Source organism: Pseudopipra pipra, unplaced genomic scaffold (assembly GCF_036250125.1).
Source record: "Pseudopipra pipra isolate bDixPip1 unplaced genomic scaffold, bDixPip1.hap1 HAP1_SCAFFOLD_455, whole genome shotgun sequence".
NCBI lineage: Eukaryota > Metazoa > Chordata > Aves > Passeriformes > Pipridae > Pseudopipra > Pseudopipra pipra.
In genome coordinates, this window is record NW_026990935.1 from 162 (window position 1) to 25,967 (window position 25,806).

General features: G+C 55.1%; 2 long non-coding RNA genes across 2 annotated transcripts; both read left to right on the forward strand.

Moving 5' to 3' along the window:
* The first annotated feature begins 15,050 nt into the window (after nucleotides 1-15,050).
* Nucleotides 15,051-17,666, forward strand: LOC135408419 (uncharacterized). Its single transcript, XR_010427604.1, has 3 exons — nucleotides 15,051-15,158; nucleotides 15,680-15,839; nucleotides 17,334-17,666. It is a non-coding gene; the product is annotated as an uncharacterized LOC135408419 (long non-coding RNA).
* A 383-nt stretch (nucleotides 17,667-18,049) lies between these two features.
* Nucleotides 18,050-20,991, forward strand: LOC135408420 (uncharacterized). Its single transcript, XR_010427605.1, has 4 exons — nucleotides 18,050-18,293; nucleotides 18,611-19,768; nucleotides 20,186-20,363; nucleotides 20,950-20,991. It is a non-coding gene; the product is annotated as an uncharacterized LOC135408420 (long non-coding RNA).
* The last annotated feature ends 4,815 nt before the right edge of the window (nucleotides 20,992-25,806 follow it).

Genomic DNA, 25,806 nt, shown 5'->3' on the forward strand with positions numbered 1-25,806 from the left:
CCCAGCCAAGCAAGCCTGCAACCTTTGGCTCTTGGGTGGATTTGGTAGGCAGGCCAGGGTGCCCCTGGCCAGACAGATCTTTGTGTCCTGGCCCTTTCGCTCTGGGTTCGAATCTTCGTCCGTACGCCATTTGGGCAGTGGCACTGGCAGCTGGAGCTGCCAAAAGCCAAGAGCGCTTCTCCCCAGCCAAGCAAGCCTGCAACCTTTGGCTCTCGGGTGGATTATGTGGGGAGGCAGGGGTACTCCCCGCCAGCAAGAGCTTTTTGTCCTGGCCCTTTTGTTCTGGGAGGAATCTTTGTCCGTATGCCATTTGGGCAGTGGCACTGGCAGCTGGAGCTGCCAAAAGCCAAGAGCCCTTCTCCCCAGCCAAGCAAGCCTGCAACCTTTGGCTCTGGGGTGGATTTCGTAGGCAGGCCTGGGTACTCCCCACCAGCAAGAGCTTTGTGTCCTGCCCTTTTGTTCTGGGAGGAATCTTTGTCCGTACGCCATTTGGGCAGTGGCACTGGCAGCTGGAGCTGCCAAAAGCCAAGAGCCCTTCTCCCCAGCCAAGCAAGCCTGCAACCTTTGGCTCTCGAGTGCATTACGTGGGGAGGCAGGGGTACTCCCCGCCAGCAAGAGCTTTTTGTCCTGGCCCTTTTGTTCTGGGAGGAATCTTTGTCCGTACGCCATTTGGGCAGTGGCACTGGCAGCTGGAGCTGCCAAAAGCCAAGAGCCCTTCTCCCCAGCCAAGCAAGCCTGCAACCTTTGGGTCTTGGGTGGATTTGGTAGGCAGGCCTGGGTACTCCCAGCCAGCAAGAGCTTTTTGTCCTGGCCCTTTTGTTCTGGGAGGAATCTTTGTCCGTACGCCATTTGGGCAGTGGCACTGGCAGCTGGAGCTGCCAAAAGCCAAGAGCGCTTCTCCCCAGCCAAGCAAGCCTGCAACCTTTGGCTCTCGGGTGGATTACGTGGGGAGGCAGGGGTACTCCCCGCCAGCAAGAGCTTTTTGTCCTGGCCCTTTTGTTCTGGGAGAAATCTTCGTCCGTACGCCATTTGGGCAGTGGCACTGGCAGCTGGAGCTGCCAAAAGCCAAGAGCGCTTCTCCCCAGCCAAGCAAGCCTGCAACCTTTGGCTCTCGGGTGGATTACGTGGGGAGGCCTGGGTACTCCTGGCCAGCAAGAGCTTTTTGTCCTGGCCCTTTTGTTCTGGGAGGAATCTTTGTCCGTACGCCATTTGGGCAGTGGCACTGGCAGCTGGAGCTGCCAAAGGCCAAGAGCCCTTCTCCCCAGCCAAGCAAGCCTGCAACCTTTGGGTCTGGGGTGGATTTGGTAGGCAGGCCTGGGTACTCCCCGCCAGCAAGAGCTTTGTGTCCTGGCCCTTTTGTTCTGGGAGGAATCTTTGTCCGTACGCCATTTGGGCAGTGGCACTGGCAGCTGGAGCTGCCAAAAGCCAAGAGCCCTTCTCCCCAGCCAAGCAAGCCTGCAACCTTTGTCTCTTGGGTGGATTTGGTAGGCAGGCCAGGGTGCCCCTGGCCTGCCAGATCTTTGTGTCCTGGCCCTTTCGGTCTGGGTTCGAATCTTCGTCCGTACGCCATTTGGGCAGTGGCACTGGCAGCTGGAGCTGCCAAAAGCCAAGAGCCCTTCTCCCCAGCCAAGCAAGCCTGCAACCTTTGGCTCTCAGGTGGATTACGTGGGGAGGCAGGGGTACTCCCCGCCAGCAAGAGCTTTTTGTCCTGGCCCTTTTGTTCTGGGAGGAATCTTTGTCCGTACGCCATTTGGGCAGTGGCACTGGCAGCTGGAGCTGCCAAAAGCCAAGAGCCCTTCTCCCCAGCCAAGCAAGCCTGCAACCTTTGGGTCTTGGGTGGATTTGGTAGGCAGGCCTGGGTACTCCTGGCCAGCAAGAGCTTTTTGTCCTGGCCCTTTTGTTCTGGGAGGAATCTTTGTCCGTACGCCATTTGGGCAGTGGCACTGGCAGCTGGAGCTGCCAAAAGCCAAGAGCGCTTCTCCCCAGCCAAGCAAGCCTGCAACCTTTGGGTCTGGGGTGGATTACGTGGGGAGGCCTTGGTACTCCTGGCCAGGAAGAGCTTTTGTCCTGGCCCTTTTGTTCTGGGAGGAATCTTTGTCCGTACGCCATTTGGGCAGTGGCACTGGCAGCTGGAGCTGCCAATGGCTAAGAGCCCTTCTCCCCAGCCAAGCAAGCCTGCAACCTTTGGCTCTTGGGTGGATTTGGTAGGCAGGCCTGGGTACTCCCCGCCAGCAAGAGCTTTTTGTCCTGGCCCTTTTGTTCTGGGAGGAATCTTTGTCCGTACGCCATTTGGGCAGTGGCACTGGCAGCTGGAGCTGCCAAAAGCCAAGAGCCCTTCTCCCCAGCCAAGCAAGCCTGCAACCTTTGGCTCTTGGGTGGATTACGTGGGGAGGCCTGGGTACTCCTGGCCAGCAAGGGCTTTTTGTCCTGGCCCTTTTGTTCTGGGAGGAATCTTTGTCCGTACGCCATTTGGGCAGTGGCACTGGCAGCTGGAGCTGCCAAAGGCCAAGAGCCCTTCTCCCCAGCCAAGCAAGCCTGCAACCTTTGGCTCTCGGGTGGATTTGGTAGGCAGGCCTGGGTACTCCCCGCCAGCAAGAGCTTTTTGTCCTGGCCCTTTTGTTCTGGGAGGAATCTTTGTCCGTACGCCATTTGGGCAGTGGCACTGGCAGCTGGAGCTGCCAAAAGCCAAGAGCCCTTCTCCCCAGCCAAGCAAGCCTGCAACCTTTGGCTCTCGGGTGGATTACGTGGGGAGGCAGGGGTACTCCCCGCCAGCAAGAGCTTTTTGTCCTGGCCCTTTTGTTCTGGGAGGAATCTTTGTCCGTACGCCATTTGGGCAGTGGCACTGGCAGCTGGAGCTGCCAAAAGCCAAGAGCCCTTCTCCCCAGGCAAGCAAGCCTGCAACCTTTGGCTCTCGAGTGCATTACGTGGGGAGGCAGGGGTACTCCCCGCCAGCAAGAGCTTTTTGTCCTGGCCCTTTTGTTCTGGGAGGAATCTTTGTCCGTACGCCATTTGGGCAGTGGCACTGGCAGCTGGAGCTGCCAAAAGCCAAGAGCCCTTCTCCCCAGCCAAGCAAGCCTGCAACCTTTGGCTCTGGGGTGGATTTGGTAGGCAGGCCTGGGTACTCCCCGCCAGCAAGAGCTTTTTGTCCTGGCCCTTTTGTTCTGGGAGGAATCTTTGTCCGTACGCCATTTGGGCAGTGGCACTGGCAGCTGGAGCTGCCAAAAGCCAAGAGCCCTTCTCCCCAGCCAAGCAAGCCTGCAACCTTTGGCTCTGGGGTGGATTTCGTAGGCAGGCCTGGGTACTCCCCACCAGCAAGAGCTTTGTGTCCTGGCCCTTTTGTTCTGGGAGGAATCTTTGTCCGTACGCCATTTGGGCAGTGGCACTGGCAGCTGGAGCTGCCAAAAGCCAAGAGCCCTTCTCCCCAGCCAAGCAAGCCTGCAACCTTTGGCTCTCGAGTGCATTACGTGGGGAGGCAGGGGTACTCCCCGCCAGCAAGAGCTTTTTGTCCTGGCCCTTTTGTTCTGGGAGGAATCTTTGTCCGTACGCCATTTGGGCAGTGGCACTGGCAGCTGGAGCTGCCAAAAGCCAAGAGCCCTTCTCCCCAGCCAAGCAAGCCTGCAACCTTTGGGTCTTGGGTGGATTTGGTAGGCAGGCCTGGGTACTCCTGGCCAGCAAGAGCTTTTTGTCCTGGCCCTTTTGTTCTGGGAGGAATCTTTGTCCGTACGCCATTTGGGCAGTGGCACTGGCAGCTGGAGCTGCCAAAAGCCAAGAGCGCTTCTCCCCAGCCAAGCAAGCCTGCAACCTTTGGCTCTCGGGTGGATTACGTGGGGAGGCAGGGGTACTCCCCGCCAGCAAGAGCTTTTTGTCCTGTCCCTTTTGTTCTGGGAGGAATCTTTGTCCGTACGCCATTTGGGCAGTGGCACTGGCAGCTGGAGCTGCCAAAAGCCAAGAGCCCTTCTCCCCAGCCAAGCAAGCCTGCAACCTTTGGCTCTCGGGTGGATTACGTGGGGAGGCCTGGGTACTCCTGGCCAGCAAGAGCTTTTTGTCCTGGCCCTTTTGTTCTGGGAGGAATCTTTGTCCGTACGCCATTTGGGCAGTGGCACTGGCAGCTGGAGCTGCCAAAGGCCAAGAGCCCTTCTCCCCAGCCAAGCAAGCCTGCAACCTTTGGGTCTGGGGTGGATTTGGTAGGCAGGCCTGGGTACTCCCCGCCAGCAAGAGCTTTGTGTCCTGGCCCTTTTGTTCTGGGAGGAATCTTTGTCCGTACGCCATTTGGGCAGTGGCACTGGCAGCTGGAGCTGCCAAAAGCCAAGAGCCCTTCTCCCCAGCCAAGCAAGCCTGCAACCTTTGTCTCTTGGGTGGATTTGGTAGGCAGGCCAGGGTGCCCCTGGCCTGCCAGATCTTTGTGTCCTGGCCCTTTCGGTCTGGGTTCGAATCTTCGTCCGTACGCCATTTGGGCAGTGGCACTGGCAGCTGGAGCTGCCAAAAGCCAAGAGCGCTTCTCCCCAGCCAAGCAAGCCTGCAACCTTTGGCTCTCGGGTGGATTACGTGGGGAGGCAGGGGTACTCCCTGCCAGCAAGAGCTTTTTGTCCTGGCCCTTTTGTTCTGGGAGGAATCTTTGTCCGTACGCCATTTGGGCAGTGGCACTGGCAGCTGGAGCTGCCAAAAGCCAAGAGCCCTTCTCCCCAGCCAAGCAAGCCTGCAACCTTTGGCTCTCGGGTGGATTTGGTAGGCAGGCCTGGGTACTCCTGGCCAGCAAGAGCTTTTTGTCCTGGCCCTTTTGTTCTGGGAGGAATCTTTGTCCGTACGCCATTTGGGCAGTGGCACTGGCAGCTGGAGCTGCCAAAAGCCAAGAGCGCTTCTCCCCAGCCAAGCAAGCCTGCAACCTTTGGGTCTGGGGTGGATTACGTGGGGAGGCCTTGGTACTCCTGGCCAGGAAGAGCTTTTTGTCCTGGCCCTTTTGTTCTGGGAGGAATCTTTGTCCGTACGCCATTTGGGCAGTGGCACTGGCAGCTGGAGCTGCCAATGGCTAAGAGCCCTTCTCCCCAGCCAAGCAAGCCTGCAACCTTTGGCTCTGGGGTGGATTTTGTAGGCAGGCCTGGGTACTCCCCGCCAGCAAGAGCTTTTTGTCCTGGCCCTTTTGTTCTGGGAGGAATCTTTGTCCGTACGCCATTTGGGCAGTGGCACTGGCAGCTGGAGCTGCCAAAAGCCAAGAGCCCTTCTCCCCAGCCAAGCAAGCCTGCAACCTTTGGCTCTTGGGTGGATTACGTGGGGAGGCCTGGGTACTCCTGGCCAGCAAGGGCTTTTTGTCCTGGCCCTTTTGTTCTGGGAGGAATCTTTGTCCGTACGCCATTTGGGCAGTGGCACTGGCAGCTGGAGCTGCCAAAGGCCAAGAGCCCTTCTCCCCAGCCAAGCAAGCCTGCAACCTTTGGCTCTCGGGTGGATTTGGTAGGCAGGCCTGGGTACTCCCCGCCAGCAAGAGCTTTTTGTCCTGGCCCTTTTGTTCTGGGAGGAATCTTCGTCCGTACGCCATTTGGGCAGTGGCACTGGCAGCTGGAGCTGCCAAAAGCCAAGAGCCCTTCTCCCCAGCCAAGCAAGCCTGCAACCTTTGGCTCTCGGGTGGATTACGTGGGGAGGCAGGGGTACTCCCCGCCAGCAAGAGCTTTTTGTCCTGGCCCTTTTGTTCTGGGAGGAATCTTTGTCCGTACGCCATTTGGGCAGTGGCACTGGCAGCTGGAGCTGCCAAAAGCCAAGAGCCCTTCTCCCCAGCCAAGCAAGCCTGCAACCTTTGGGTCTTGGGTGGATTTGGTAGGCAGGCCTGGGTACTCCTGGCCAGCAAGAGCTTTTTGTCCTGGCCCTTTTGTTCTGGGAGGAATCTTTGTCCGTACGCCATTTGGGCAGTGGCACTGGCAGCTGGAGCTGCCAAAAGCCAAGAGCCCTTCTCCCCAGCCAAGCAAGCCTGCAACCTTTGGGTCTTGGGTGGATTACGTGGGGAGGCCTGGGTACTCCTGGCCAGCAAGAGCTTTTTGTCCTGGCCCTTTTGTTCTGGGAGGAATCTTTGTCCGTACGCCATTTGGGCAGTGGCACTGGCAGCTGGAGCTGCCAAAGGCCAAGAGCCCTTCTCCCCAGCCAAGCAAGCCTGCAACCTTTGGCTCTGGGGTGGATTTGGTAGGCAGGCCTGGGTACTCCCCGCCAGCAAGAGCTTTGTGTCCTGGCCCTTTTGTTCTGGGAGGAATCTTTGTCCGTACGCCATTTGGGCAGTGGCACTGGCAGCTGGAGCTGCCAAAAGCCAAGAGGCCTTCTCCCCAGCCAAGCAAGCCTGCAACCTTTGGCTCTCGGGTGGATTATGTGAGGAGGCAGGGGTACTCCCCGCCAGCCAGAGCTTTTTGTCCTGGCCCTTTTGTTCTGGGAGGAATCTTTGTCCGTACGCCATTTGGGCAGTGGCACTGGCAGCTGGAGCTGCCAAAAGCCAAGAGCCCTTCTCCCCAGCCAAGCAAGCCTGCAACCTTTGGCTCTCGGGTGGATTACGTGGGGAGGCCTTGGTACTCCTGGCCAGGAAGAGCTTTTTGTCCTGGCCCTTTTGTTCTGGGAGGAATCTTTGTCCGTACGCCATTTGGGCAGTGGCACTGGCAGCTGGAGCTGCCAAAAGCCAAGAGCCCTTCTCCCCAGCCAAGCAAGCCTGCAACCTTTGGCTCTTGGGTGGATTACGTGGGGAGGCCTGGGTACTCCTGGCCAGCAAGGGCTTTTTGTCCTGGCCCTTTTGTTCTGGGAGGAATCTTTGTCCGTACGCCATTTGGGCAGTGGCACTGGCAGCTGGAGCTGCCAAAAGCCAAGAGCCCTTCTCCCCAGCCAAGCAAGCCTGCAACCTTTGGCTCTTGGGTGGATTTGGTAGGCAGGCCAAGGTGCCCCTGGCCAGCCAGATCTTTGTGTCCTGGCCCTTTCGCTCTGGGTGGAATCTTCGTCCGTACGCCATTTGGGCAGTGGCACTGGCAGCTGGAGCTGCCAAAAGCCAAGAGCCCTTCTCCCCAGCCAAGCAAGCCTGCAACCTTTGGCTCTCGGGTGGATTATGTGGGGAGGCAGGGGTAATCCCTGCCAGCAAGAGCTTTTTGTCCTGGCCCTTTTGTTCTGGGAGGAATCTTCGTCCGTACGCCATTTGGGCAGTGGCACTGGCAGCTGGAGCTGCCAAAAGCCAAGAGCCCTTCTCCCCAGCCAAGCAAGGATGCAACCTTTGGCTCTCGGGTGGATTATGTGGGGAGGCAGGGGTACTCCCCGCCAGCAAGAGCTTTTTGTCCTGGCCCTTTTGTTCTGGGAGGAATCTTTGTCCGTACGCCATTTGGGCAGTGGCACTGGCAGCTGGAGCTGCCAAAGGCCAAGAGCCCTTCTCCCCAGCCAAGCAAGCCTGCAACCTTTGGCTCTGGGGTGGATTTCGTAGGCAGGCCTGGGTACTCCCCGCCAGCAAGAGCTTTTTGTCCTGGCCCTTTTGTTCTGGGAGGAATCTTTGTCCGTACGCCATTTGGGCAGTGGCACTGGCAGCTGGAGCTGCCAAAAGCCAAGAGCCCTTCTCCCCAGCCAAGCAAGCCTGCAACCTTTGGCTCTGGGGTGGATTTCGTAGGCAGGCCTGGGTACTCCCCGCCAGCAAGAGCTTTTTGTCCTGGCCCTTTTGTTCTGGGAGGAATCTTTGTCCGTACGCCATTTGGGCAGTGGCACTGGCAGCTGGAGCTGCCAAAGGCCAAGAGCCCTTCTCCCCAGCCAAGCAAGCCTGCAACCTTTGGCTCTCGGGTGAATTTGGTAGGCAGGCCTGGGTACTCCCCGCCACCAAGAGCTTTGTGTCCTGGCCCTTTTGATCTGGGAGGAATCTTTGTCCGTACGCCATTTGGGCAGTGGCACTAGCAGCTGGAGCTGCCGAAAGCCAAGAGCGCTTCTCCCCAGCCAAGCAAGCCTGCAACCTTTGGCTCTTGGGTGGATTAGATGGGGAGGCCTTGGTACTCCTGGCTAGCCAGAGCTTTTTGTCCTGGCCCTTTTGTTCTGGGAGGAATCTTTGTCCGTACGCCATTAGGGCAGTGGCACTGGTAGCTGGAGCTGCCAAAAGCCAAGAGCGCTTCTCCCCAGCCAAGCAAGCCTGCAACCTTTGGCTCTCGGGTGGATTACGTGGGGAGGCAGGGGTACTCCCCGCCAACAAGAGCTTTTTGTCCTGGCCCTTTTGTTCTGGGAGGAATCTTCGTCCGTACGCCATTTGGGCAGTGGCACTGGCAGCTGGAGCTGCCAAAAGCCAAGAGCCCTTCTCCCCAGCCAAGCAAGCCTGCAACCTTTGGCTCTCGGGTGGATTTGGTAGGCAGGCCTGGGTACTCCCCGCCAGCAAGAGCTTTTTGTCCTGGCCCTTTTGTTCTGGGAGGAATCTTTGTCTGTACGCCATTTGGGCAGTGGCACTGGCAGCTGGAGCTGCCAAAGGCCAAGAGCCCTTCTCCCCAGCCAAGCAAGCCTGCAACCTTTGGCTCTCGGGTGAATTTGGTAGGCAGGCCTGGGTACTCCCCGCCAGCAAGAGCTTTGTGTCCTGGCCCTTTTGATCTGGGAGGAATCTTTGTCCGTACGCCACTTGGGCAGTGGCACTGGCAGCTGGAGCTGCCAAAAGCCAAGAGCCCTTCTCCCCAGCCAAGCAAGCCTGCAACCTTTGGCTCTCGGGTGGATTATGTGGGGAGGCAGGGGTACTCCCCGCCAGCAAGAGCTTTTTGTCCTGGCCCTTTTGTTCTGGGAGGAATCTTCGTCCGTACGCCATTTGGGCAGTGGCACTGGCAGCTGGAGCTGCCAAAAGCCAAGAGCGCTTCTCCCCAGCCAAGCAAGCCTGCAACCTTTGGCTCTTGGGTGGATTTGGTAGGCAGGCCAGGGTACTCCTGGCCAGCCAGAGCTTTGTGTCCTGGCCCTTTCGCTCTGGGTGGAATCTTTGTCCGTACGCCATTAGGGCAGTGGCACTGGAAGCTGGAGCTGCCAAAAGCCAAGAGCCCTTCTCCCCAGCCAAGCAAGCCTGCAACCTTTGTCTCTTGGGTGGATTTGTTAGGCAGGCCTGGGTACTCCCCGCCAGCAAGAGCTTTGTGTCCTGGCTCTTTTGCTCGGGGAGCAATCTTCGTCCGTACGCCATTTGGGCAGTGGCACTGGCAGCTGGAGCTGCCAAAAGCCAAGAGCCCTTCTCCCCAGCCAAGCAAGCCTGCAACCTTTGGCTCTCGGGTGGATTACGTGGGGAGGCAGGGGTACTCCCCGCCAGCAAGAGCTTTTTGTCCTGGCCCTTTTGTTCTGGGAGGAATCTTCGTCCGTACGCCATTTGGGCAGTGGCACTGGCAGCTGGAGCTGCCAAAAGCCAAGAGCGCTTCTCCCCAGCCAAGCAAGCCTGCAACCTTTGTCTCTTGGGTGGATTTGGTAGGCAGGCCAGGGTACTCCTGGCCAGCCAGATCTTTGTGTCCTGGCCCTTTTGCTCTGGGAGGAATCTTTGTCCGTACGCCATTTGGGCAGTGGCACTGGCAGCTGGAGCTGCCAAAAACCAAGAGCCCTTCTCCCCAGCCAAGCAAGCCTGCAACCTTTGTCTCTCGGGTGGATTTGGTAGGCAGGCCTGGGTACTCCCCGCCAGCAAGAGCTTTTTGTCCTGGCCCTTTTGTTCTGGGAGGAATCTTTGTCCGTACGCCATTTGGGCAGTGGCACTGGCAGCTGGAGCTGCCAAAGGCCAAGAGCCCTTCTCCCCAGCCAAGCAAGCCTGCAACCTTTGGCTCTCGGGTGAATTTGGTAGGCAGGCCTGGGTACTCCCCGCCAGCAAGAGCTTTGTGTCCTGGCCCTTTTGATCTGGGAGGAATCTTTGTCCGTACACCATTTGGGCAGTAGCACTGGCAGCTGGAGCTGCCAAAAGCCAAGAGCGCTTCTCCCCAGCCAAGCAAGCCTGCAACCTTTGGCTCTCGGGTGGATTACGTGGGGAGGCAGGGGTACTCCCCGCCAGCAAGAGCTTTTTGTCCTGGCCCTTTTGTTCTGGGAGGAATCTTCCTCCGTACGCCATTTGGGCAGTGGCACTGGCAGCTGGAGCTGCCAAAGGCCAAGAACCCTTCTCCCCAGCCAAGCAAGCCTGCAACCTTTGGGTCTTGGGTGGATTTCGTAGGCAGGCCTGGGTACTCCACGGGCAGCAAGAGCTTTGTGTCCTGGCCCTTTCGCTCTGGGAGGAATCTTTGTCCGTACGCCATTTGGGCAGTGGCACTGGCAGCTGGAGCTGCCAAAAGCCAAGAACCCTTCTCCCCAGCCAAGCAAGCCTGCAACCTTTGGCTCTCGGGTGAATTAGGTGTGCAGGCCTGGGTACTCCCCGCTAGCAAGAGCTTTTTGTCCTGGCCCTTTTGTTCTGGGAGGAATCTTTGTCCGTACGCCATTTGGGCAGTGGCACTGGCAGCTGGAGCTGCCAAAAGCCAAGAGCGCTTCTCCCCAGCCAAGCAAGCCTGCAACCTTTTGTTCTTGGGTGGATTTGGTAGGCAGGCCAAGGTGCCCCTGGCCAGCCAGATCTTTGTGTCCTGGCCCTTTCGCTCTGGGTGGAATCTTCGTCCGTACGCCATTTGGGCAGTGGCACTGGCAGCTGGAGCTGCCAAAAGCCAAGAGCCATTCTCCCCAGCCAAGCAAGCTTTCTGTGCTGGCACCTTTTCCCTGAGAGGGATCCTCATTTGGATCGGGTTTAGGGAGGGCGGACCGGGAATGGCGGGGCGGGGCTGACCAAAGCGGGGGCAGCAGCCCTGTTTCCCGGGACAGAAAGCTTGTGAGGTTTGGCTTTCAGGTGCAGTGTGTGGCACAGCCTGGGCACTCTGTGGGCAGGCAGGGCTTTCCGTGCTGGCACCTTTTCCCTGCGAGGAATCCTCATTTGGATCGGGTTTGGACCAGGCCGTTGAGGACATGAGGGAACACACTAAAATCTTCGTCTGAAAATTGAAATAAGACGAAAGAATCCTCGAGCTGTCCAGGTGAATTCCCTGATGGATACAACCCCACTGCAGAGGAAGGGCACGTGCTGCCGCTTGGTGCTTGTGAAACCAAAGTTCCTGTTGGTGAAGTCGAGAGGATTTTCTGATTGTGCTGAGTCCTTAAATGCCAAATTTTAGCATCTGTTCCCACGAAGGAGCCGTCACCTCCGTACATCCCCCGCTCACTCTCACGGGGTCTTTGCTTCCGTTTCCATGAAAGCTGTGTTGTGTGTCACAGGAACGCAGCTGAAACCTGCTCTGAAAAGGCTGGAGAGACATGGGAAAAGGCCTGAAGAGGCGCAGCTCAATCCAAATTGGGTATTTCGTAGGAAAAGCCTGGGTGGGCGCTTCAGGGAATAGGTGTGGAGGCTGACCCAAAGCCCTCTGAGATCAGAGTTGGCCATCAACAACGACCTACCCCTCACAAATCCAAGGTCCCAGCTCCCGGTGGGACCCCTGACGGCCACCAGCCACAGCCAGCTTTGTCCCAGCTCCGGGAACACGGTGGCCACCAGCCTCTGGCCTGCTGATACACCTTTGTATTTGTATTTTTATTTTGAATCAACAGCACTTTCAGCTACTTTTATTATTGTTTTTAATTCTCCTAAGTCTGTATTTGCTTTGGAGGAGAGAATGAAAACTTGGGACGAAATGAAGTGGATCAGGATGGTGGAACAAAAAGGAAAAAAGCTGAAAACGTTTCAAATATTATTAAAGTGATTTTTTTTTCCAGTAATATAAACCATGAAATTCCTTATAACATTATATTATTTCACAGTTTTATGAAGCTTTCTATTGTGACTTTTATGGAATCAAAAGATGAAGATGATGAGATACTTTAGCATTTATATTTTTCAAAATGAAATGTATACTGAAAATAAAGTAGCTTTATGCATTTATGGGAGAGTTCATGTCCATTTTCACTCCTTATGTGGCGAGTCTTGTCTGACCGAATTGAGATCTGAGGATCACTGTGGTGGTATGGGGGAGTGGCTGGCAATTTGGAAGCAGGCGTCATTGGTTCGCCTGGATTGCCAAGGAGCAGCATGGAGATGAGCCCACTGGTGCCAGGGGTGTCACCTCCTTCAGGAAGCAGGCGGTGGGTGCAGGGGAGATGCAGCAGGTGGAGACCATGGAGAGGAAGGTCCTGGTGGAGACCATGGAGAGGAAGGTCCTGGTGGAGCCCAGGAGCACAGGCAGAGGCGCCTGGCTGTAGCTGCTGCCGTACTCGTCCAGATACCTGCGGCAGGGGCGGGACGAGGAGACCCGGCACCCCGGGATCGGGAGCAGGAGCTGCGGGATTTAGGGGCGTTGGGGCTGCCCGGGGATGGGAGCCCTCTCCGGCTACCGGGAACGGCGAGTCCGCACTGCAGGACTTGACCGACAGGGCCGAGGACTGCGGGAGGGACAAGTGGTTATGGCCACCCACGACACACTCTCGCATCCCAGCCGTGCTTTGGGGTCCATCCCCCGCTTTTGGGTCGCGCCCCGGGGCTGCAGTCCCGGCCGTACCCACCGGGGTCACCGCTCTCCCGTGCCAAGGCACAGCCCCGGCTCCCCCGGCCCCAGCGGGACCGTGTCCCGTTCCCTGGGGGGGTCCCAGCCCCAATCCCACCTCGGTCCTCCCGCCGCGGGGCCCCCACTCCGCCTGCTGGGCGAGAGGCGGCACCGGCCAGGACCCGCAGCGGGCACGGGCGGGACCCGGCAACGAGCCCCGGGAACAAACCCCCGAGCACGGACCCCCGGGAACGAGCCCCTGGACTTAAGAGTAAGGGGTTTGAAATCCTCAAAAGCTCAGTGACGACAGAACAGTGTCACTGCCTTTATCAGCTCATCTCTAAATTCAACATGGCACAAGAAGCTGTGCAGAAATACCCATCTCAACAAAGATCTCCCAGAGCAGTTCGAATCCAAGGGTGCTTCACTTCAGCTGTGCACAAGCACCACTCCTGCTCACCTCCGTGCTGTGTTTGACAGAGTCTGACATAACATTCCTTTGGGGAACCTGCTGGTTCCTGCTCACGAGGAGGCTGATACACCAGACTTACTGCCTGAGGTACAAAACACTCTCCAGAGTAATCACCCCAACAACTGTATCAGATAGAAACACATCCTTAGAAATAACAATTGCGATGCCAAGGTTTCATGTTTTAAACTCTCTGTCTCTCCCTCCAGAGTTCTCCTGGGAATGTAGGGATGGTGTTTAAGAGCATCCTAAGGAGAACTGACAGTCACTGTTCCACACTTTCCAGGATAGCAACACTGCCAAACTGAGCTTGTAACATAGACCCTCTCAGGATAATTTGTAGATCTCATTAAATGCTAATTCTTCATGAGAAGAATCAGGACAGGGAGGCTGATTTAACACCTAGAGGGATTCGTGGGCTACAATGAGGACACTGACCACAAGCCTGGTGCTCCTGAAAAGAGCAGGTATTGACCTGACAAGTGCCTCAGATCGATCTGTGACAAGAAGTGGGAGGTGGAGTTGGTACCAGAGTCGCTGTCCCTTCACACACAGTTAGTCAGTGGCCTGCAGAAAAGAAGGGGGTTCCTGCCTGCTGCTCTGCCCTGTCACTGCCCCGTTCCCTGGGAAAGTGCAGCTCTTGTCACTGCGGTGTAAAGGTGGGGAAAAGGCAGCGAGAGAAAGGCAGCCCAGCTTGGGGGGTGACCCTCCCTTCCTTCAGCTGCTGGGAAACGTGGCCGGGGGTCCCTCAGAGGCACTCCAGCTGAGGAGCTGCACCACTGCCAGAGGGACTTGGCAGTGACGGGGCAAGGGCAGCTCCTAAAATGCCCAGCTGGAGGAACGAGCTGCCCAGGCCTCCGCACCAAGCCCTGTGCAGGGCACTTGGGCTGCTGGGGAATGGGCCAGCAGGGAGGTTCTGCTCCTGCCAGCCCAGCTGTTGCTGCCAACCGCATAGGAGGGGAGGTATTTTGTCAGGACAGTCGCTCATGGAACGGGTTGCCTGGGGAGGTTGTGGTATCCCCATCCGTGGAATGTTTCAAAACATGACTGGATCCCTCCCTGAGCAACCCGGTGCGATCCCATTGGTGACTGTGGCCTGAGCAGGAGGTCAGACTTAGAGACCTTGAACTGTCTCTTGTGACCCAGATTCCTCTCCAGTCCTGCAGCAGTTCTGGCTTCCTACAGTCCATGAGACCTGTTGGTTCCACAGTCTGCAGAGAAGCTCCTTTGCCCAGCAGGCAGTCCTGGAATGCCCAGCCATCCATGGCAGAGATTCCCAGAGCTGCCACGTGCCCCAGCTGTCCCTGAGCCCCAGCTTTGGCCTCAGCACTGAAACGCTGCCAGGACCTGTCCCTGCTGTGCAGGTCCGTGGGGCTGCAGGACACGGTGTCACACAGCACACACGGCCACTGGGTCCTGCCAGCTCCTCCAGCCTGTGCTTCCTGATTGCCGGGGATTTTAGGGGCCACCTGTCTCCAGGGATGGGCAGGGAAACAGAGATTTCCTGTGACAGGGAGCAAGATTTCCTGTGACAGGGCCTTGCCAAGGCAAGCAAATCGCCTGGGCTTCAGGTGCCCGTGTGCAATTCCATCTCCAGGCTGTCTCCCCCAGCAGCAGGTTCCTGTCCCCAGTTCCCGATCTCCCTCAGCTGAGCGGGCGGGGCGGGGCCGCAGGGCCAGGCGGGCTGGGATTGGGCGGCGGCGCTCGAGCGCTGATTGGGCAGCGCTGGCGGCCCGCGGTATAAAGGGCCGGCGGGGCGGGTGCGGTCGGTTGTGTGTGAGGGCTGAGGGTGGTGCCCCGCTGCTGCCCGGGCTGCGGAGGGGAGAGCGCCTTGGCCGCTGGGTTATGGAGCGGGGGAGCCGGGGGGCGTTTAGGGGCGCCTTGTGCTGGGCAGCGGGGGCCGGGTAAGCCCCTTCCCTGCCGGGTGACCCCGGGGGAGCCGTGGCAGGGCTGCGGGGCTGTTGCTCTCTGGGCGTCTCAGGGATTGCCTCGGAATCCCAAAGCCTTTCCCCGTGCAGGGTTACGAGGCAAAGACTGCTTTAACTTGTTTTTTTGGTGCTGCATTAATGCTTTTTGCTCGTTCTGTGTCAGTTTCCAGCCTGGCTCTGGTTTCCCCTGGTGCTGGGGAGTGGAGGCGAGTTGTGCTTCCTGCTGGGAGAGAGAAGGGCCTTGGGAAGCAGCTCCATGAGCCACAGCTGTGCCGAGCCCGGGAGTCTGTCCAGGTAAGAGCAGGGCTTATACTGCCAGTGAGGAGCTGGGTTTGCTGTTGAAACATGCCCATGCCTTTAAATGCAAGGACAGGCAGAAGCTGGGAGGGACCCTGAGCACATGTGAAAAGACCTTGACTGTGGGAGGAGTGTCCAGGAGAAATTATTCCTTTTTTCAGGGAGGCAGTTTGTGAGGACAGGGGGGTTGCTGTGCTCTCTAGCAAAAATACTGCCTGTGGGATGTCCAGGGTGAGGAAATGTTGGCCCCGTGTGGGCTGGAGCAAAGGTGTGTGGGTGCCTGTGTGTGACACCCGTGGGTGTGCAGGAAGGGGGTTCTGGTGCCATTGGAGCTGCCAGGGAGCCAAAAGGGGCACAGTTGTCTGAAAAAGGTGAAAGCTCTGTTGGCCTCTGTTGACACCTGCACCAAAGGAGTTGCAAATTTTCCCCCTCTTGGTTGCAGGCTTCACAAAGCTCCCAGGAAAGGAAGTTTTAGATTCCAACTCCCCTTTATGCTAAAGGTTTCCTTGCTCTCTCAGCAGGATGTCGAGTGCCACCATGTCCCTGAGGTTCCCCTTTCTGCTGTTGGGAGAGCACGAGGTGGATGGAGAGGATCCCCAGCCATCTGCAGGCAAAAGGGACTCGCAGAACTGCGATTTTTCTCCAGGTCTCTTAAGGTGGACTTTCAGGGTACCATGGGTAATGTGCCAGCTCTCCTGCTGGAGTTTTCATCTTCTGCTATATTTGAACCTACAGAGTAAAACTAAAGTCAGGTGTGTTCTGGAGTATGTTACACTTGTGCAAAGCTCCTTCCCTCTGTTTATTTTCTGTTCTGGAAAGCACAGTCTGGGGTTCCTGGGCACTTCCTATTAAATGATTCCATGAAAATAATTTTGTACTGAAAGGAGAAAGGAGCTGACTGTTTGAGATCAGATGTCACTGATAAAAGCTTTGTTTTTTCACTCAATAAGCTTTTAAAATATCTCACAGTGTGTAGGAATGCCTGGCTTCTAAAACTCACCAGCTGAGTCTTAGAAGTTTCTTTGAAGAGCTGATTTCAGACAGGAAAATTGCCCCCCCAGGAGGGACTCTGTGCCTGCTTTCCCGTGGCTCCAAGGGATCTCTGGCCCTTCATGCCGGCACCGAGATTTTCTTGGGAAGGGCCTCAGATCCCCGGACCAGTCTGGGACACAGGCAAGATCCCCCTGCCTTTAGAAATGAGACCTTCTTGTGGCTTCCTGCCCGTACCCATTGGTGGGTTCCAAAGAAGGCCTCTTGAAATGCCTTTTGGGCTGTCCATGGCAAGCTTGAGACCAAATTGGCCCCCTGGAGGGACAGTGCTGTTGGTGCCCCCCGGGTTGGGGCACCCCGAGGACTCCAGCGCGCACCGAAAGGATTATTCGGGGAGATCCTCGGGGTGCCTGGCCCTGGGGAGCTCAAAGCAAGGTCCCTGCCATGGATTCAGGCATTGCTGAGAGTATCCCAGGGGTAGCTGTCCCTGCTAGACATGGAGCTCTCTAATGGGCTGTAATTGGGTTCTAAAAGTGGTGCTCCAAGTGCCAAAGAAGTGTGGGATTGGGATTAAGAAATGAGCAGTGATGGTGCAATTGGCTGTTTTCTCTGGAATGTAATGGTAAGAGCTGCAGGAGTGCCAGGTGTGTGTTCCAGTCCCCAGCATTTGGTTTGCACATGTCCTGGTCAGACACAGGTCCAACTTCCTCAGTCCTTAACCCAGTAGAGGGAGAATTAAGGACTGGCAGTGTTAAGGTGATGGGTGTGACAGGGGTGAAACTGGGAAAACATTGGGGAATTCCTCAGTTTCCCTATTTGCCAAACTCACCCAAACCTGTGCTAGGAAGAGATGGACTGGAAAAGTTGAGGCAGAAATGAAATGGAAAACTGGGGTTGTTGAAACTGTAATTGCTGGAACTAAATGTGTCCAAGCAGCAGCTCTTGTTGTGCAGGGAATAACTCCTGTCAGCAGCAAGGTCCTGACTGAAGTGGCAGCTGCAGTTGTTCCTGTGGTGTGGGCCAGTGGAATTGCAGGAGAGTGGGAGAGGGCAGAACCTGTAGGTATTACCCCTAATGTGGGATCTCTCCTGGTAAGGCAAAGCCAGTATCCTTTAAAATCAGAATGCCAGCTTGGGTTGGTTGCAGTAACACTTAAATTGGCTCATCCTGGTTTGCTTGTAGGATGTGAATGCAAGAACCTGCCAAGAAAACCAATGTCCAAGATGATTGATGAGTGCAGGACCTGAGAGAACCACCTTGAATGACAACCTCGAGCAGTTTCCAATATTGGATTGCAAAGATGGCCTTTGCTGCATCTCCTTGAGCAAGGAAAGCCAAGAAACCTTTGCTTTGGCAGGAGAAAATCCAGAAAGCCGGAAGGAAGAAAAGAAGCCCCCTGACTCCTCCTGAGCCCCAGACAGCCCATGAACTGCCTTCCTGGGAATGATAGGACGGGGTGGACTCTGGATTGCTCCCTCTGGATGTGTGGTAAGACTGTTCTGCCAACTTCTCCAACAGCCTGTAAGCATTTGCTGCCTTGGCTAGATGGTGCAAGGGCAGCCTTTAAGCAGCTGAAGCATTCCCTGAGGAGAGCTCTGGGTCTGCCAGACCTCTGAGAACTGTTGGAATCATGTTTGGTGGGGAGGGCAAACAAAGGCCAAGGTGTGCAGTGACCCCCCTGAGAAGGGACTTTGAGTTAATGGCATCCCTGCAAGTGAACTTTGTGGGCTGTTCCCCCTGTAGGGCAGGTGAGAGTCCCAGCTACAGTGATGGGAGAAATGGTTAAAAGAGAGCCCAAAAAGCTGGAAATGCTCCTGGAGGCTCTTGGCCAACAGAGTTTGCTGAGTTCCCCCTGACAGAAGGATAGTGATAGCTTTTGAGTGCTGGTAGATGCTTTGAATAGATAGCCTTGAGTGTGTCCTTGTTCCACCAGTAGGCCTTGCCAAAGTCCCCATATTCCAGGAGATATGCCTATTGAAGTTTAAAATGATCTCCATAATCCTTTGTTGTCTTGAGGCTCTCCCCTGCAGGAACTCCAGGAACTCCTGGTGCCGCCTGGGCCGATGGATTGGACGCCCCAGCCCCTCCGTTCCTGCCCAGCCACTGGGTCCGTGTCCAGTGGTGGCACTGCCAGCCCTGCAGGTGAAGTGGGAAGGGCCTTTGCAGGTCTTATGGATCCATTTATAGTAGCCAAAGTTGCAGAAAAAGGATGTTGGGTCTCTTCTTGAGTTCAGAAAGCTCCTTTGGATTGGTGAGCAGGACAAAGTGGATCCTTCAGAGTTCCCATCCGTGTTTGTGTCTCAGCCTGTGTTAAGATTCAGGGCTGTAGCTGTTGTTGTCACTGAGGAGTCAAACTCTGCTTTAAATAATGAGACATTGGCCTAGTGGAGAAGTGTCAAGAATAAAGGGGGAATGATATCTGAGTGTTGAGATGTAACAAGAGCTGATCCTTTTTGCAGTGGGATGTAACCTGGAAAATGCACAGAGCTGAGCCAAGGGATTGAAAGGGACCAACCAAGGGAGGTTAAGAAGGGAAGTGAGGCAGCAGGCAAGCAGCACCAAGTTGCTGTGTAAACAGGTGAGTTGTGTTGAGGTTCCTAAGGCAGGCACTGAGGACTTTGAGGGCTCCAGACAGAGCAGACCTGGGAAGGCCCTCGGTGAAGCCCCTTGGAAACCTTCTAAGGGTAGGTGTGTATGGTAATGAGTGTTGGAAAATGTCCTGTATGTGGAACAGGAATGCAGGGAAGGAAAATGAATCCTCCTGTAATGCTGCCATATCAGCTGCAGTGGAGATAGCTCTGTGTGCCCTTTGGGAGCTTATTGCCAGGACTCGTAGTGGGCTGGAATGATTCAAGAGCGTAGGAATAAAAGATTGCCTGGCTTCTAAAACTCATCAATTGAGTCTCAGAGGTTCTTGTATGAAATTTTAGGTAACACCTGAACTTTTGTGTGTACTTCTGAGTTCAGCTGGAAAGAGATTGTCCAGGGAAGAGGAATCTTGCTCAGTGCAAGAAGTTGCACTTGGTGAACTTCCCATCTGAGCTGATGCCCTTGGCAGGAGAAGTGCTAAGCAAGGAGGCTCTTTGCTCCTAGGCAGGAAGAAAGGTCAGTGCCCTTCCTCCCCAAGGCCCAGCCCAGCAGGGCTGGCAGGAGCTGCTGGTGTGGCTGCTCTTTGGGTTCTCAGCTGTGGCTGTGGGGTGGTGACATCGTGTTCCTGCCTGTGCTCCAGGGCAGCCAAAAGCCCCAGCCCAGCCCCTGGGCCTTTCTGGGAGCCTGAGCTATTGCAGTACTGGGGATGGGGGTTTGGGTTTTTGTTTCCCTAAAAGTAGAACCATTGGGGGGGATCTCTTATCTCACAGTTGTTGTTGTTTTGATATCTTAATTAATTACAACTTGAGAAGAAAAGCTTTTGTAACTTAGCAACTGACTTGCACTGGTTACACTGAAAGTGCCAAGGAGTTGTAGTGTCCACTGGATTGTTTGTATTGAAGCAGTTTGGTGTTTACAGAGGGATAATAACTCCTGTCAGCAGTAAGGTCCTGACTGAAGTGGCAGCTGCAGTTGTTCCTGTGGTGTGGGCCAGTGGAATTCCAAGAAAATGGACAAGGACAGAACCTGTAAGTTTTACCCCTAAGGCAGAGTCTCTCCTGGTAAGGCAAACCCAGTATCCTTCAAAATTAGGAAGCCAAGCTGGATTGGTTTTATTAACAGCTAAATTTGCTGATCATGGTTTGATAGTAGAATGTGAATGGAAGGACCTGTAAAGAAAGGAAATGGGAAAGATGATGGATTGCTGGGAGCAGGGGCTGGCAGACAGTGGGATGGATGTTTGGTTGTGTTTGGGAATGAGCAGCTTGACCTGCCCAGGGTTGTCTGTGCTGGGGGTGGGTTTGGGTCCTGTGTGGCCACAGGTCTGTGCAGCAGCTGGAGCCTGGGCAGGTCTGGGGGCTGTGGTGTGCCAGGCTGCTGAGTTTGTTTTGCCTGTTTCCTTGGAGTGTCCCAGTGTCCCTGCTTGGCTGTTTGTTGCCCTGCAGGCAGAAGAGCCCAGGCCTGAGCTGGCTGAGTGTTGGTGTGAGCCAGAGTGGGTGTCCCTGCCCTGGGGCCAGTCCCCAGAGCTGCCTTTGGCATCCCCTGCTGAAGGGTGGGAGCTGCCCAGAGCCAGCAGCATCCAGCTGGAGGATCCAGGAGGATGCAGCTCTGCTTTGCTGGGAGGTAAGAGGTGGGGTGCAGGAGCTGGCAGGGGTGTTTTGCAGGCAGAGGGAGGGCAGGAGCAGGAGAATTGCAGGTGCAGCAGCTGGGTCAGTGCTGGATGGAGTCGGGGCTGGGAAAGGGCCCTGAGTGTCAGGGCAGGGGAGAGCCCAGGGTGGCCCTGGGAGCCCTGGGGCTGTGAACAAGTGCAGTGGGCAAAGGAATGGGCACTGGAGAGCTGGGCAAACAGCTGGAGGAGTTGCAAGGGGAACCAGGAGACTGGAATGCAGGAACAGCAGCAACTCCCTGTGTGTGTGTAGAACCAGGTGTACTGCAGCCCTGAGTGAGGTGGGAAATGAACCTCAGGAGGCTGGGAACGAGTCCCACACACTGGTTAAAGTGGGATGGAGTCTTGCCAAGTGTCTGAAAAGCTTTTCTTCAGTGTTGCTTTATCAGTTGAACACTGAAGTGATTTTCAAGGTGTTGGCAGTTGTTTTCCTGTGTTTTTGGTGAGGTGTTGACTCAGTACCTTTCTTGGAGCTGCTGTTGGATGAAGAGGTGCCCCCAATTGACCTGTAAGGTCCTTGTTTTTCTTCCCTGCTTCTCCCAGCTTGTCCAGGAGATGGAATTCCAGTGCTACAGTCTGGGTGGGTCATGGTCCTCCCAAGAGGAGCCTTTGTGCTTTCAGGACAAGTTTTGGTGCCACTGGAGCTGCTGGGAGAAGCATAGGGTAGGCAGTGAGAGGCCTGGAATGATGTTGCTGTGGCACAGAAGAAATGAGCAGTGATGGTACAATTGACTATTTTCTCTTGAATATAATGGTAAGAGCTGCAGGAGTGCCAGGTGTGTGTTCCAGTCCCCAGCATTTGGTTTGCACATGTCCTGGTCAGACACAGGTCCAACTTCCTCAGTCCTTAACCCAGTAGAGGGAGAATTAAGGACTGGCAGTGTTAAGGTGATTGGTGTGACAGGGGTTAAACTGGGAAAACATTGGGGAATTCCTGAGTTTGTCTGTTTGCCAAACTCACCCAAACCTCTGCTAGGAAGAGATTGAGTGGAAAAGTTGAGGCAGAAATGAAATGGAAAACTGGGGATATTGAAACTGTAATTGCTGAAACTAAATGTGTCCAAGCAGCAGCTCTTGTTGTGCAGGGAATAACTCCTGTCAGCAGCAAGGTCCCGACTGAAGTGGCAGCTGCAGTTGTTCCTGTGGTGTGGGCCAGTGGAATTGCAGGAGAGTGGAAGAGGGCAGAACCTGTAGGTATTACTCCTAATGTGGGATCTATATGGGTAAGGCAAACCCAGTATCCTTTAAAATCAGAATGCCAGACTGGATTGGTTGCAGTAACAGCTAAATTTGCTCATCCTGCTTTGTTTGTAGGATGTGAATGCAAGAACCTGCCAGGAAACCAATGGCCAGGATGATTGATTAGTGCAGGACCTGAGAAAACCACCTTAAATGACAACCTCGAGCAGTTTCCAGTATTGGATTGCAAAGATGGCCTTTGCTGCATCTGCTTGAGCAAGGAAAGCCAAGAAGCCTTTGCTTTTGAAGGAGAAAAACCTGAAAAGCAGGAAGGAAGAAAAGAAGCCCCCTGACTCCTCCTGAGCCCCAGACAGCCCATGAACTGCCTTGCTGGGAATGGTGGGACAGGCTGGACTCTGGATTGCTCTCTCTGGATGTGTGGTAAGACTTTTATACCAGCTTTTAAGAACAGCCTGTAAGCATTTGCTGCCTTGGCTAGATGGTGCAAGGGCAGCCTTTAAGCAGCTGAAGCATTCCCTGAGGAGAGCTCTGGGTCTGCCAGATGTCTCAGAACTGTTGGAAGCATCTTTGGTGGGGAGGGCAAACAAAGGACAAGGTGTGCCGTGACCCCCCTGAGAAGGGACTTTGAGTTAATGGCATCCCTGCGAGTGAACTTTGTGGGCTGTTCCCCCTGTAGGGCAGGTGATAGTCCCAGCTACAGTGATGGGAAAAATGGTTAAAAGAGAGCCCAAAAAGCTGGAAATCCTCCAGGAGGCTCTTGGCAAACAGAGTTTGCTGAGTTTGCCCTGACAGAAGGACAGTGATAGCTTTTGAGTGCTGGTAGATCCTTTGAATAGATAGCCTTGAGTGTGTCCTTGTTGCACCAGTAGGCCTTGTCCAACTCCCCATATTCCAGGAGAAAGACCTATGAAAGGAAAAAGTGATCTTCCTAATCCTTTGTTGTCTTGAGGCTCTCCCCTCAGGAACTCCAGGAACTCCTGGTGCCGCCTGGGCCGATGGATTGGACGCCCCAGCCCCTCCGTTCCTGCCCAGCCCCTGGGTCCGTGTCCAGTGGTGGCACTGCCAGCCCTGCAGGTGAAGTGGGAAGGGCCTTTCCAGGTCTTGTGGGTCACATTTATAGCAGCTGAAGTTGCAGAAAAAGGACCTGGGGTCTGTTATTCTTGAGTTCGGAAAGCTCCTTTTGATTGGTGAGCAGAACAAAGTGGATCCTTAGGGTAAAGTGGGAATGATATGTGCATGTTGAGATGTAACAAGAGCTGATCCTTTTTGCAGTGGGATGTAGCCTGGAAACTGCAGAGAGCTGAGCCAAGGGATTGAAAGGGACCAAGCAAGGGAGGTGAAGAAAGAAGGAAGAAGGGAACTGAGGCATGAGCCAAGCAGCACCAAGTTGCTGTGTCAGCAGGTGAGTTGTGTTGAGGTTCCTAAGGCAGGCACTGAGGACTTTGAGGGCTCCAGACAGAGCAGACCTGGGAAGGCCCTCAGTGAAGCCCCTTGGAAACCTTCTAAGGGTAGGTGTGTGTGGTAATAAGTGTTGGAAAATGTCCTGACTGTGGAACAGGAATGCAGGGAAGGAAAATGAACCCTCCTGTAATGCTGATCCCTCCCATCAGCTGCAGTAGAGATAGCTGTGTGTGCCCTTTGGGAGCTGATTGCCAGGACCCCCGTGGGGCTGGGATCATGGCAGGGTGTTGTAAGCAAGGAATGCCTGGCTTCTAAAACTCACCAGCTGAGTCTCAGAGGCTTCTTTGAAGAGCTGAATTCAGGCAGGAAAATTGGCCCCCCAGGAGGGACTCTGCCTGCTCTCCCGTGGCTCCAAGGGATCTCTGGCCCTTCACGCCGGCACCGAGATTTTCTCGGGAAGGGCCTCAGATCCCCGGACCAGTCTGGGACACAGGCAAGATCCCCCTGCCTTTAGAAATGAGGCCTTCTTGTGGCTTCCCCCCTGTACCCGTTGGGGGGTTCCAAAGAAGGCCTCTTGAAATGCCTTTTGGGCTGTCCATGGCAAGCTTGAGACCAAATTGGCCCCCTGGAGGGACAGTGCTGTTGGTGCCCCCCGGGTTGGGGCACCCCGAGGACTCCAGCGCGCACCGAAAGGATTATTCGGGGAGATCCTCGGGGTGCCCGGCCCTGGGGAGCTCAAAGCAAGGTCCCTGCCATGGATTCAGGCATTGCTGAGAGTATCCCAGGGGTAGCTGTCCCTGCTAGACATGGAGCTCTCTAATGGACTGTAATTGGGTTCTAAAAGTGGTGCTCCAAGTGCCAAAGCAGTGTGGGATTGGGATTAAGAAATGAGCAGTGATGGTCCAATTGGCTGTTTTCTCTTGAATGTAATGGTAAGAGCTGCAGGAGTGCCAGGTGTGTGTTCCAGTCCCCAGCATTTGGTTTGCACTTGTCCTGGTCAGACACAGGTCCAACTTCCTCAGGCCTTAACATAATAGAGGGAGAATGAAGGACTGGCAGTGTTAAGGTGATTGGTGTGACAGGGGTTAAACTGGGAAAACATTGGGGAATTCCTGAGTTTGTCTGTTTGCCAAACTCACCCAAACCTCTGCTAGGAAGAGATTGAGTGGAAAAGTTGAGGCAGAAATGAAATGGAAAACTGGGGATATTGAAACTGTAATTGCTGAAACTAAATGTGTCCAAGCAGCAGCTCTTGTTGTGCAGGGAATAACTCCTGTCAGCAGCAAGGTCCTGACTGAAGTGGCAGCTGCAGTTGTTCCTGTGGTGTGGGCCTGTGGAATTGCAGGAGAGTGGAAGAGGGCAGAACCTGTAGGTATTACCCCTGATGTGGGATCTCTGCTGGTAAGGCAAAGCCAGTATCCTTTAAAATCAGAATGCCAGACTGGATTGGTTGCAGTAACAGCTAAATTTGCTCATCCTGGTTTGCTTGTAGGAGGTGAATGCAAGAACCTGCCAGGAAACCAATGGCCAAGATGATTGATCAGTGCAGGACCTGAGAGAACCCCTGTAAGTGACAACCTCGAGTAGTTTCCAGTATTGGATTGCAAAGATGGCCTTTGCTGCATCTGCTTGAGCAAGGAAAGCCAAGAAACCTTTGCTTTGGAAGGAGGAAATCTGGAAAGCAGGAAGGAAGAAAAGAAGCCCCCTGACTCCTCCCTGAGCCCCAGACAGCCCATGAACTGCCTTGCTGGGAATGGTGGGATGGGGTGGACTCTGGATTGCTCCCTCTGGATGTGTGGTAAGACTGTTCTGCCAACTTCTCCAACAGCCTGTAAGCATTTGCTGCCTTGGCTAGATGGTGCAAGGGCAGCCTTTAAGCAGCTGAAGCATTCCCTGAGGAGAGCTCTGGGTCTGCCAGATGTCTCAGAACTGTTGGAAGCATCTTTGGTGGGGAGGGCAAACAAAGGCCAAGGTGTGCAGTGACCCCCCTGAGAAGGGACTTTGAGTTAATGGCATCCCTGCAAGTGAACTTTGTGGGCTGTTCCCCCTGTAGGGCAGGTGATAGTCCCAGCTACAGTGATGGGAAAAATGGTTAAAAGGGAGCCCCAAAAGCTGGAAATCCTCCAGGAGGCTCTTGGCAAACAGAGTTTGCTGAGTTCCACCTGACAGAAGGACAGTGACAGCTTTTGAGTGCTGGTAGGTGCTTTTAAATAGCCTTGAGTGTGTCCTTGTTGCACCAGTAGGCTTTGTCCAACTCCCCATCTTCCAAGAGATATACATATTGAAGTTTAAAATGATCTTCCTAATCCTTTGTTGTCTTGAGGCTCTCCCCTCAGGAACTCCAGGAACTCCTGGTGCCGCCTGGGCCGATGGATTGGACGCCCCAGCCCCTCCGTTCCTGCCCAGCCCCTGGGTCTGTGTCCAGTGGTGGCACTGCCAGCCCTGCAGGTGAAGTGGGAAGGGCCTTTCCAGGTCTTGTGGGTCACATTGATAGAAGCTAAATTTGCAGAAAAAGGACCTGGGGTCTGTTATTCTTGAGTTCAGAAAGCTCCTTTGGATTGGTGAGCAGGACAAAGTGGATCCTTCAGAGTTCCCATCCGTGTTTGTGTCTCAGCCTGTGTTAGGATTCAGGGCTGTAGCTGTTGTTGTCACTGAGGAGTCAAACTATGCTTTAAATCATGAGACACTGGCCTGATGGCCCAGTGTCAAGAATAAAGGGGGAATGATATCTGAGTGTTGAGATGTAACAAGAGCTGATCCTTTTTGCAGTGGGAGGTAGCCTGGAAACTGCAGAGAGCT